This window comes from Carex rostrata, chromosome 4, assembly GCF_964058835.1.
Source record: "Carex rostrata chromosome 4, lpCarRost1.2, whole genome shotgun sequence".
Lineage (NCBI taxonomy): Eukaryota > Viridiplantae > Streptophyta > Magnoliopsida > Poales > Cyperaceae > Carex > Carex rostrata.
The window spans coordinates 14,472,879-14,481,696 of NC_135921.1; the positions used below are offsets into that span (position 1 = coordinate 14,472,879).

At 32.4% G+C, this 8,818-nt stretch overlaps 1 long non-coding RNA gene across 5 annotated transcripts; it reads left to right on the forward strand.

Moving 5' to 3' along the window:
• The first annotated feature begins 1,079 nt into the window (after positions 1 to 1,079).
• LOC144553646 (uncharacterized) lies at positions 1,080 to 5,699 on the forward strand. Of its 5 annotated transcripts, none has more exons than XR_013511415.1 (9): positions 1,301 to 1,382; positions 1,796 to 1,874; positions 2,162 to 2,484; positions 2,627 to 2,730; positions 2,993 to 3,071; positions 3,544 to 3,621; positions 3,977 to 4,336; positions 4,559 to 4,714; positions 5,046 to 5,698. It is a non-coding gene; the product is annotated as an uncharacterized LOC144553646 (long non-coding RNA). The 5 variants fall into 5 exon arrangements; XR_013511416.1 differs by having other exon boundaries at positions 2,162 to 2,356; positions 5,046 to 5,697; XR_013511417.1 differs by having other exon boundaries at positions 2,162 to 2,730; positions 4,273 to 4,336; positions 5,046 to 5,699.
• Positions 5,700 to 8,818: the final 3,119 nt, after the last annotated feature.

The following is an 8,818-nucleotide window of genomic DNA, read 5'->3' on the forward strand; positions in this document are numbered from 1 at the left end:
GCTTACCCCTCTCCTCTCTTCTTCTCTTCTTGTCTACGTGTCGATCCGACCGGTAGCGCTATTTCGCTGCTCTCTCTCTTCCTCGTCTTGTCTGCCGCTCTTCTCGCCGACCTTCTTCTCTTTCCATCGTCTCCTCCCACAGGCACACCTTCTCCCCTCCACGAAACCAGAAACCCTCCCTTCACTTCCCCTCGCACCCGAGCTTTCCACCCAGCTTCACCTCTTCGCCTCGTTCAAACCCAATTCCCAAGCCTAAGAAAAAGGAAGGTCAATTTGAAAGTTCTTTGAAGAAAAGGTTTGATTTATGTTTTCTTTCTAAAATTTTGAAGATTTCTCTTCTTACAGATTTTTGTAATAATCTTGGATCATCACTTTTCTTTCTATTTTTTTTTGCTCTGTGCGAGGCCAACCAATAGAATTAAGCACTCCTTCGATTTTGGATTATTTGTGTTGCTTTATGTCACAGCCTAAGACGAGCTTGTGACTGAGAGTGATGATTTTGGAATTTTTGTATGTTTTTGGGTATAATTTCTAATGTAAATGTATGAAATGTGAAAAAGGGAGTAAACTAGAAGGTTCTATTTTCATTAATTCCTTGATATCTTACACAAGAAGGAACATCATATATATAGTTGAGTGAGTCTATGGTACTATGCATATTACGATTTGGTACTGTGTTACAGGTTTATATTCGAGTTTTCAAATTCTAATGGTCGATCCGAATCGTTCATTTTGTTCTCCATATTAATATGTGTTTGGATACCAAATTTTATATTTTTTGAAATTTTTTTACTATTTTTTTAGATATTTACAAAATAACTTGATTTGAAAATTTTGGACCATCCAAAAACAGTGATTTTCAATAAATTTAAAAAAATAGTAAAAAAATTTCAAAAAATGTAAAATTTGATCTCTAAACACATATTAATATGGAGAACAAAATGAACGGTTCGGATCGACCATTAGGATTTAAAAACTCGAATATAAAGATGTAGCACGGTGCCAAATCGTAATATGCATAGTACCGACTCACTCTATACAGTTAATCTAGAAATCTGACACCTCCAGTTGCATCTAACTTCTCCATTACTACGACTATTTAATCATCCATTTAGTCTAAACTAGCAGCCCATAAACACTTAAAAATTAAATTGAACCAAAATCTAAAGTAGGCCCAGAAGCCCAAAATCTTTATTTCTTTCACAGTACGTCTTTTCAACTTCCTCCTACTTCCCTTAATATCGATCACCTGACACTTTATCTCATTACAGGTATTCCTCTCTCTCTCTTCCTCGGTTATATGTTTCCTCTCAGCATAGATATTCATTCATTTCTATTTCTTGGTTATATACAACTTCCTATGGTACCTTTTGACGCTCATGGTAAGCACAAATTAATTTTTCTATGTTCATCTCCATTGGCCAATTCAAAATGTAAAAAATCTTCTTACAACCTGACGGATCTTATTGAGATTTGATTAGATCTTCTTTCTCACGTAATTGGGCTTGGGGAATAACAATTGTGAGGTTGAATATTTGTTACTTCCTTTTAAGAAAAAAAAAAAAACAGTACCACACTACCACTTGGTGCTGTAACACTCAAATCTTGAATAGCATGTGTAGTGTAAAACCGTCAATTCCTGTAATTATTAATGCCTATTCAAACAGTACCACCATACTGTCATTGAAGAGCAGCAGAAATGGGATTACTGGTACAAGGTTGGTTCTGCACTGTACCATTTAGCTTCAGAATGTTAAGTGTTTTTTGTCAGTAATTAATAACAAATTATTTTTAGGCCTTTGCTAATCTCTCTGCATTTATTGAACATAGATATGATGCCTATAAAAATGCTGACATCAGATTATCCCTATAAGGTATGCATAGTGTTGATTGTGCAACTATTTTGTGAAGATATGTATTTTATTTATGGAGAAACTGAGTAAATCAATGATTGTAGAGATGGCAGCTAAAAAGGACCAAAATGATGTTTGTACATACTTAGTGTAGGATGATTGAAAAGTCAAAGATAGATCATAAGTAAATTGCAATTGGTTTTATTCAGTGAGAACTAACTGATTTCATTGCAGTTAAACTTTCTTTTTGTTAGTTTCAGTGAGGACTTGCTAACTTCCTCTTTTTTTCTTGGTTCCGTTTTATTAAGGACGGAAAAATAAACAAAAACACCTAGTTTTGAGCCCAAGTGTCCCCATGCCAAGCTCTTCTTCTGATAATTCAGGTTCTGTAGATGTAGATGCTGGAACATAATAGAAAGTATATATGAGCGTTGAGCTTATATCCAGTTCTAAAGAGTACATTTCTCCACCTGTGCTCTCGCTGAATTTTTACTGATATTGAGGTACTTTTACCTAATTACTAATTAACTTAAAAGTTTGGTGCCAAATCAATCGGGTTTCTTCAATCAGAGAAGTTGTGAAGGATAATACAGTTTCCTATTGTGCGTACGATAGAAATTGCAAACGAAGGGTTTGTAGAAATTTAAATCATTTTTCATTTTAATTGTAATAATTGACTCACCAAAAAGGTACCAAAGGAAGCTAAACACCAAATACCACACCACAGCTTATGCATTTTATGCTCTTTATTTGTAAAAATATCATTGTACCAGTTTCACTTTTGGGAGAAGATATAAAGGAGCTGAGAGAATATCTTACCATTATATCTCACCAGCTGTGGTAGTAATTTGGTTGCTCCTCCCCCTACTATTTTCAGGTCAGTCTTCAAGCTCATCTACCAAATTTTAACAAACAACTATACATGAGCTCACTATTATAGATCGAGGTATTTGGTGCCTTAAGATGTTTACATCAACACGCATATATCTCACCCATATCTGTGTTGTTTCAGTCCTGTTTTGGTTTTATTAGATGTTTAGTTTATTAGTTCTTGAGAAGCTGTGTTTGTTGTATGTTTGTTCCTTTTTACTGTATTTTTCTTTGGTTATTTGTTGTAATTTTTTTGTATGTTGGGCCAGGTGAGGATTTGTAGCTATCCAGTGGTGAAGCTTTCGGATGGCCTTTTGTGTGATTCGCATTGTTCATATCTTTTTATTGGTATGTAATTTTTGTTATCTTCATTTACTTTTTGTTTGGGTTTAGGTAAGAAGGGTGCTAATTTTTGTTGTCTTCATTTCCAAGAATCCCACTTCCCAGCTTACAAAATTAAAGACAAAGAAAGAGAAAAAACAACAAGTGAAGGCACATAAGCCAGCTAACCTTGAATCAGCTTACTACATTGCACACTAAGTTGGAATTCTAATATTAAGCATCATAATTTCTAAAAACAGTTAACCACTAACCATCAATTTTTTTTTTTCTGAAACACAATCTTATTCTGGTAGAAGGGATAACTCATTACTGTATAAAATTTTCTATGAAGCACTAAAGTAATCAAAATTATGATTTCACTATCAAAGTGTACTGGGTACAATCCAATTTGTTTTGAATTACAAGGATCTCCAATTTCAAATCCTTTTGGTGAAAATATTAAAGTGTATCATCTAATCATAAATGTAATTATATGCAGCCTTTTCTTCTGAATGATGGTCGTCTGTTGTGTGGCTCCACTGTAGAGAGCTGGAATTCATGGAGATGATGGATGGAGGTATTCAAAATTCATCTCCTCTCTTTTTGTTTGTCTTTTCAAAAGTATCAACTTTTGTACCAATGGAAAATTAGTTATAATTAATTAGTAAACTTTTTGAGGGTGCAAGTTGATTTTGTATCAAAAATTGCCTTAACTGGATATGATAAAGGTGGTTTCGACCAGAGTCCAACATGAACAAACATCCACATTCTCTTAAGTTTTATTTACTTCTCATTCAACTTATATTATAAATATTTATTCTAATCCTTTGGTTATAGTCAGCTCAAATTAAAACTGGCACCAATTGCTGGTTGATTTTGATCAAGTTCAGTTGACTCAAACAAAATAATGTATTATATTCTTATTTATGCAGTGGTGACGACACTAGGCAAAAGAAGAGAGAGTAACCGCATCATCCCGTTAAAAGCACTTAAAATTATTTTATTCATTGTGACTTTATAGTTGTATAGTTGTTGTTCATTAAGGCTTAACCATGCTTATATACACTTTTTAAGATATAGTCTATTCAAATATCTAAAATCATGTCCTATATTATCTACACAGTTTATATACAGTGGTTCATCCAATATCTAAAATCATGTCCTCATGTTATATTAACAACTTATTTTGTTTTTCTACATTATCTCAATCGTCACTGCCGAAGCGAAGCCAGGCTTTTTGCTAGTTTTATTGGATCAGGCTTTTTGCTAGTTTTATTGGATCATGGACCAAGGTTGGTTAACAGTGAAACAACTGTTGTTGGAAATTTGATTCTCACAGTAATAGAAATTGAGAAATTGAATTCCTCTGCACCTAGTACCATTTTATAACCAATTTGGGCTATATCCCATGTGGACTTGTCAGTACCAATAATGTGGCAATGACTGGCACAGATATTTGGGTACTATGTTAACTGTGGGAAATAACTTGCATTTCTTCAATTTTGCTTTGTCAGTATACAAAACTTTGAAGAGGATTGTGGGCTTGCTAAAAGCGCAATGAATGCCTACAGTGAGAAGCTCAGTATGGATGAGATTTGCTTACACAAGCAGCTGAGATTTATGGTGTTCCCAAAACTAGACAGATATATGTGGTGAATGTTCTGTTGCATGTAAACCTTTCTTAAATTTTATTTGATCAGTTTTGTTTTTTCCAACTAATGCTTCAGGGTTGTAAAAACATAACCTGTGTTAGTTTCATTGCCTTGACTTTTTATTACATAGAAGAACAATGTTTACATGTAGTGTAATTGCGGGACTACCGAAACACCAAATTAAATCAAAATAAATACATAGACCAAACTAATAAAAATGTTTCAAATATCACGACCTGAAATTGAAGATGCATTACCATATGAAGCTTAATTTGTAGGGCATCGGTTGGTACATGAACTTTTAAATTAGGATTTCAATGAACTAACAGCTCTTTTTTTCACCTCCAAGAGCAAGCAACATAATAAGCTCTGCCTCCAAATGATGTGAAAGCATTGTGCTTGAAATATGCCAAGCTAGAGAGGAACCTTGGGAGATACACTGAGGCTATGTTGTATCTGTGTTTCCATGAAATCATTCTGACCCAAGATCTGACCCTGACTTTTTAGAAGTGGGAAGATTTTGAAATCCAGCATGGGAACGAGGACAAATTCAGAGAGATTAGATGCATCGGCGGTACATCTCTGGAAGCTATAGACACATTGGTTTGAAGTACTTTAACTGCCGGTTATGTTGCAATACTGCTCTTGGGTTGAAATAGGGAGCAATAATGCCAGTTATGTTGCAATACTGCTCTTGGGTTGAAATAGGGAGCAATAATGCCAGTTATGTTGCAATACTGCTAGTTATGTTCACTATCAGCAAAGCGAGGCATGACTCTAGTATGTAAATTAATATTGAACATTAAAAATGTGCTATCAAATTTAGAGGCAGCAGTCAAAAAATTTCAGCGACCCTATCACTATCAACTCCATTTCAGTAATAGAACTCGTGTGACATACTGTTTTTGCCCGTTTTGTCTTTTTGGATTATAAAAAAGTGATACAATTAATGCTTCCATGATTGATTCATTATTGTGCGGGATTCATCTAATTTAATGCATAAATTGAATTGATATATCCTCTGATTCTCAATCAGAATTTTTGTACTTATTTTGATGTTATATTCAATATAATGTTCTTGAGTAGAACTAGGGTGTTTTTAAATTCATCAAGCCCCTTGGTGAATTCAAATTTAAAACCCATCAAATCGGCTTTAAATGATGAATCTGAATCGTTGAAATCTGCTTATCTTATGAGTGATGCGTCTACGTGAATTTTTGTAGTCCAGTTCGATCTAGGTATAAATTAGTGTAAATTTTTGTCATTTTGTAAAGTTTAACTATGCATCAATTTTTATGGATTTGTGCAAATTTTTATCATTCTATGTGAATTTGTATGTTAAAATGAATTTGTGTCATATTTGATGGGTTGGATTATATATGTAAATATTTGATGGACTTTATTATTTATTTATTTAATAAGTTACAAATTGAATTTTAACTAATCCGCCAAATTTGAAAAATATACCCATTAAAAACTTTATCCATGTTATAAAATAAATATGAACAAACATAAAGAAGAATAAGCAAAATAGAGATGAAAAGATGGCAATCTCTTTATTCATACATTTCTCATGTGTGTACAATACAAGATTACAAAGCCTATTTATAGGCTACAAATTGTAAATGAAAGCCATACAAATAATAAATTGAGAAATGAATTCCAATAGTAATGGGCATCAATATGCATGGAGTAGTGGGAAAATAAATTGAGGGTTAATATAGGAGTTACAAAATGAATGACATCCACACATTTAATATATATTCATAACACTCCCCCTTGGATGTCAATTATATAAGAATATGCCTCATTAAAACCTTACTAGGAAAAACCCTATGAGATAAAAACCTAGTGAAGGAAAAAGAGTACAATATTCTTTTAAATACGCAACTACAGCCTTACCAAGAAAACCCAATGGGAAAAACCATGGTTAAGAAAAATATAGTGCATATTAACTCCCCTTCATGACAGCATCAATCAAGATCTTTAAGTCGGCGAGCTCCAATATTACGAACTAGCTTTTCGAATATTGCAGTAGGGAACGCCTTAATGAATAAATCTGCTGGATTTTTTCACTTGAATGGATTTGCTGAACATTAATAACATTATTCTTTTGGAGATCATGTGTGAAAAAGAATTTGGTGAAATATGTTTAGTTCTATCTCCTTTAATGTATCATTCCTTTCATTGAGCAATACATACAATATTATATTCATATATGATCGTCAGGATTATTTCTCTAAAAGAAAAGCTACATGTCTGACAAATGTATTGAATCACATATCTTAACCAAACACATACTCGGCTTGCTTTTGTGTATTGGTAAATTTTCTCATAGGTAGCGAAGTATATGTTTAATTATATGCCAATATCTTCGCGTGGGAGAAGAACTATATCTTGCTAATAAATATTCACTTAAGTGTTCATATTGCACTAAGGCATGGTACAACAGAACCAAATAGTTATTCATCATTTTCTCGAGGTCTAAATGATATTTATTCACATCTCATGATTTTACAACCATCAGAGTGCTTAATAAATGTTATTTATCCATATAAAATTATTTCAGCACTCTTGAAATATAATTTTCTTGATGCATAAAAATATTATTTTTCAATGTTCAATTTGCAATCCAATGCAAAATTTTGTTTTTCCAAGATCTTTCATCTCAAATTCTTTCTTTAAATAATTTATTCTTTTGGAAGCTCTTCAAGAGTTCCAATGATACTTAGATCGTCAACATAAACTGTAATTATAATAAAATCATTTCTATATCTTTTCATGAAAATACATGGACAGGTTGTATCATTCTTATATCCATGTTTCAATAAATATTCACTTAAACGATTATAGCATACGCGTCCATATTGCTTTAATCGATATAAAAATTTATTCAATTTAACTGAATAATGTTCTCAAGAACCTAAATTACATGCTTCAGACATCTCAAATCTTTCAGAGTTTTTCATATAAATATCATTATCAAGCGAGCCATTTAAATAGGCTATAACAAAATCCATTAGGTGCAAATTAAGTCCTTCATGGACTGCCAGACTAATTATATATCAAAAAGTTGTTGCATCCACCACAGGTGAGTATATCTCAAAATTTCACCTTTCTCATTTTTTTTCTCATAAATATTCATTTATATCCTACTGGTTTTATACCTTGAGTTACAAGGACTACAGGTCCAAAAACTTTTCATTTTTCAAGAGAGTTTAACTCTACCTCAATTGCATCTTTCTATTTTTGTCAATCATTTCTTTGTCTACATTCTTTAATAGACTTGTAGTTATGATCCTCAATATTTATTATATTTAGCGCTATATTCTATACAAAAATATTATTGATATCAATTTCATCTCAGTTCTATCTTATTTCATTCATGATATAATTTATCGAGATATCTTTATTTTAATGAATTTCAGATACCTGAGTTTCTGCTGGAACTCCAATATTATTTATAAATTTGATTCTCTTCTGGAACTTTATCTAAAATTATCATATCATCGACTTGACCATTTTCATTCTTTGCTCATTTTCTTTTTCGAGGATTTTTATATTTTTAATCTTTGGAACCGATTGCTTTTTCACACTTCATGCGTGTTATAATTAGTCTGTCCAACAGGGACACAGACTTTAATTGGAGCATTAGCAGCTGGTACATGTGATTTGGTCACTTTCTTTGAGCCTGTGAATGTGTCTGGCAATTGATTCACTAACCTTTGTAAATGAATTATCTTTTGAACATTTAGTTCATATTCTTTAGTGCGAGGATCAAAATAAGACAATGATAATTCATACTAATGTATTTTTTTCCAGCTGATAGTTTTCTCCCCCTAAGGTTGGAAATTATTATTCATCAAAATCACAATCGGCAAAATTAGCCATGAATAAATCTCCCATCAATGGTTCTAGATACTCTATTATATATGGAGATTCAAATTTAATATAAATTTCCAACTTTCTTTGATATCCCATTTTAGTGCGTTATGGTGGAGCAATTATAACATATACTGCACATTCAAAAATTCTTTTATGAAAAATATTAGGTATGTGACCAAAAACCAATTATAAGGGGAAGCTTTATAATAGCTAGTTGGCATGATGCGAATTAGTTTT